Genomic DNA, 4,149 nt, shown 5'->3' on the forward strand with positions numbered 1-4,149 from the left:
CTATCTAGGAAATAGGGTTCCATTTGAGTGCCATAGGGCTCTGGTCAAAAGTAGTGCACTATCTAGGAAATAGGGTTCCATTTGAGTGCCATAGGGCTCTGGTCAAAAGTAGTGCACTATCTAGGAAAAAGGGTGCCATTTGAGTGCCATAGGGCTCTGGTCAAAAGTAGTGCACTTTGTAGGGAATAAGCTACCATTTGGGACGTAGTCTGAGACACTGAATGTTGCAGTGTAATTTCCACTATGCTTCGGGGTCTGACTGTTCTCTTGCTTTAAAGTCGTTGGATAAATGGAGGTATTTGCATGGCTGATTATATTTTTCTAAGGGTTCTTGTGTTTTTTTTCTTCTCACAAATAGTATTTCTCTTTCTACAATCATTTCAAAAGGCTTTTCATATTGTACTTTGGTTGGTAGTGAGTTTCTTCTCTATGTAAATGTACTTCAGTCATGCAATAATTTTTTTTTAACGTGATTTTCACACGTGTCCGTAAAACTGTGTATCTGACTTTTTTTGTGTGATTTTTAATGTGATACCACGCACTGCTCTCTCTCTCTCTCTCTCTCTCTCTCTCCTCTCTCTCTCTCTCTCTCTCTCTCTCTCTCTCTCTCCTCTCTCTCTCTCTCTCTCTCTCTCTCACTCTCTCTTCTCTCTCTCTCTCTCTCTCTCTCTCTCTCTCTCTCTCTCTCTCTCTCTCTCTCTCTCTCTCTCTCTCTCTCTCTCCCTCTCTCTCTCTCTCTCTCCCTCTCTCCTCTCTCTCTCTCTCTCTCTCACTCATCTCTCCGTTCCAGACTGAGTAAGCATGTTGGGCCTCCTCCTGTGTGTGAGTTCCCTCCTCCCCCTCCTCCCCTTCCTCCCCCCCTCCCTCGCCCAGGGGTCAGGGGCAAGGTGCGCCTGGCGGTGAGGGCGGGGCCCCAACGAGGGTCGCGTGGAGGTGTTCTATAATGGGACGTGGGGGACGGTGTGTGATGACGAGGTGGATATTAACCTGGCCAACGTGGTGTGTCGAGAGCTGGGCTTCTCACGTAGTCTCACATGGGCTCACAGCGCTAAGTTTGGAGAAGGACAAGGTACGGTAACACCTTTATTCAATCAATCAATCCATTCATCAATCAAATGTATTTTATAAAGCCTTTTTTAAATCAGCAGTTGGCAAGGCACAGTACCGTCGTCATTCATTGCTTTATTTAGGGAACCTTTTCAATAAACCCTTACTTGACTGTCAACTTAGAACCAATTGGCATAAGAGAGAGTTTCAGTGAAAATCTTGGCTTTTGTGTAGGCTAGGCTACTTTTTGAAATGGTCGATGGGAGTTTAATTTTGGTGGGTTTTGGGGAAGATTGGGGAAGGACAAGGTACAGTAACAACTTTATTCATTGCTTACTTACTTAATAATTGTCTTCGTTGCTGGAACATAAGGCTTTCACAAGAGAGCGCCACTGTTGGCTATCTTCTGCCTGTCTGGAGATTGTGTTTCATGACATTGGTTCAACATTTACGTATTTGGGTTGGTCAACTGGGAGAATCAGTTGAATCTTATTGGTAGCTCTTGATTGGCTACTAACAAGGAAGTGTGCTCTGCCCCTCCCATCAGGTCTGATCTGGTTTGGATAACGTGCGATGCGTGGGGACGGAGCTCTCCCTGTCTGACTGTCGCTCCAACGGCTGGGGGATAAATGACTGCACCCACTCTGAGGACCTGGGGGTCATCTGTAGCACCCAGAGGAGGGCTGACTATTCCACTAACCACGTAGAGGGGTCCCCAGCATCCCTTGCCATCCCGGTATCCTCAGTCCAAGACAGGGTGATGGTGGCCCCTCCTCCCCCTGCTCACATCACATCCCCCAGGAGAAGGGTCATGAGATCGCCCTCCACCGCAGCACCCCCAGAGGTCAGGGTCAAAGTTCAAGGCAACAGCGTCAGGGTCATGCGATCCACCTGCGTACCCGGAATGGCCAGAATCAGGCGAGAGGGGAGGCCAGGACGGGACAGGAGAACCCGGCCGTTCCTCAGGGGCATCAGATCCCCCCCCAGCTGGGGAATGGTGCAGCCTACAGGCAGGCCCAGGAGGTGGGGCAGACCGGACCACAGGCGGTCAGATGGGAGGCAGAGATCACCAGGCAGCCCAGTGGGAACCATGTCAAACCAGAGGCCGAAATCCCCAACGTGGACCTGGAGACAGACATCACAGACGGACAGGTGAGGAAAAACACTTTCTCTCATTCTCTCTGTCTTCCCCTTTCTCTCTCTCACACACTCAACACCCCCCCACACCCCCCCACACACTCAACACCCCCCCACACCCCTCCACACACTCAACACCCCCCCACACCCCCCCACACACTCAACACCCCCCCACACCCCTCCACACATTCAACACCCCCCCACACCCCCCTACACACTCAACACCCCTCCACACACACTCTACACCCCCACCCACCTCCCACCCACCCACCCACACACACTCAACACCCCTCCACACCCCCCCCCCACACACTCAAACACCCCCCCACACACTCAACACCCCCCCCCCCACACACACACACACACAATCGACCCCCCCACTACTGTACTGAACCTACCCACGGTCGCCCCAAGTAGCCCCATGGCGACTCCGGGGTACAGGAAGCTGATTGGTGGAGCCAGGAGCCCACAGCCCAATAGGCATGCCATAATTACAGACGGCCCTAAAACCAGGCCTTCTCCGGATCCAATTCATAATGGGCAGTATCCCTCACGTTCAGGCCTCAACCACTAGTAGTTAAACAGACCCAAGTCCCCAAACACAGGGCTGTTTCCAGACCAGGAGCCTCCAGTGAGGAAAGGGCAGTCCATCTATCCCCCCTGTTAGACCTCGTAGCATGTCATCTACTGAGGCTCAGTTCACGACCTTACCACTGTTTTGGAATGTAGTACACGCGCATATACTCAGTCGCACCCATGTACGAGCGTACACACACATTATGCACACACACACACATATATATACACACCCACACACAGTCTATCACAGTACATTCAACATACCCTGTTTTCAGTGTGTTTGTTCCTTGATTTCCTTGTTGTGGAGGAGAGACTGCGATGGCAACTAAAGTTGTATTCTGTTCTGTCCTCTCTCCCCCCTCTCCCCCCTCCCTCTCCTCTCTCTCCCTCTCCCCCCTCCCTCTCCTCTCCCCTCTCCCCCCTCCCTCTCCTCTCCCCTCTCCCCTCTCCCCCTCCCTCCCCTCTCCCCTCTCCCCCCTCCCTCTCCTCTCCCCTCTCCCCTCTCCCCCCTCCCTCTCCTCTCCCCTCTCCCCCCTCCCTCTCCTATCCCCTCTCCCCCCTCCCTCCCCCCCCCCCTCTCCTCTCCCCTCTCCCCCTCCCTCTCCTCTCCCCCTCTCCCCCCTCCCTCTCCTCTCCCCTCTCCTCTCCCCTCCCTCTCCTCTCCCCTCTCCTCTCCCCTCCCTCTCCTCTCCCCTCTCCCCCTCCCTCTCCTCTCCCCTCTCCCCCCTACCTCTCCTCTCCCCTCTCCTCTCCCCTCCCTCTCCCCCCTCCCTCTCCCCCCTCCCTCTTCTCTCCCCTCTCCCCCTCCCTCTCCACTCCCCCTCTCCCTCTCCTCTCCCATCCCCCAGACGGGCAGTAGGGTTAGGCTGGAGGAGGTCCGTCTCCGGCCCGTTCTGACGGGCGTCCGCAACGGCCTGCTGTCGGAGGGCGTTCTGGAAGTGAAGCATGCTGGGAGGTGGCGTCACGTGTGCGACCAGGGCTGGGACCTCAGCAGCAGCCGTGTGGTGTGTGGCATGCTGGGATACCCCTCCGCCGAGGCCTACGACCACACCGTCTACAGGTAAGGGAGAGAGGGTGTTCGGGGAGCAAGTGTGTGTGTTAGGGAAAGAAGTGTGTGCACGTGGAAAGGTGTGTCCACATTTTGCTGTTTTTTCTGACGTCCCCATTTTTCACACAAATGAGTGTGTGTGTGTGTGTGTATGTGTGTGTGTGTGTGTATGTGTGTGTGTGTGCGTGTGTGTGTATGTGTGTGTGTGTGTGTGTTTGTGTGTGTTTGTGTGTGTATGTGTGGGTGTGTGTGTTTGTGCACGTGTGTGTGTGTGTGTGTGTGTGTGTGTGTGTGTGTGTGTGTGTGCCCACCCTCCGCAGAGCTAGCATTATTACCAC

General features: G+C 54.1%; 1 pseudogene across 1 annotated transcript; it reads left to right on the forward strand.

The window, feature by feature from the left end:
- Window positions 1-801: 801 nt before the first annotated feature.
- LOC311117347 (lysyl oxidase homolog 2-like) lies at window positions 802-3,827 on the forward strand (annotated as a pseudogene). The gene is made up of 3 exons: window positions 802-1,069; window positions 1,595-2,199; window positions 3,612-3,827. The product of its transcript is annotated as a lysyl oxidase homolog 2-like (transcript).
- Window positions 3,828-4,149: the final 322 nt, after the last annotated feature.

Source organism: Coregonus lavaretus, assembly GCF_964263955.1.
Source record: "Coregonus lavaretus genome assembly, contig: HAP1_SCAFFOLD_10046, whole genome shotgun sequence".
NCBI lineage: Eukaryota > Metazoa > Chordata > Actinopteri > Salmoniformes > Salmonidae > Coregonus > Coregonus lavaretus.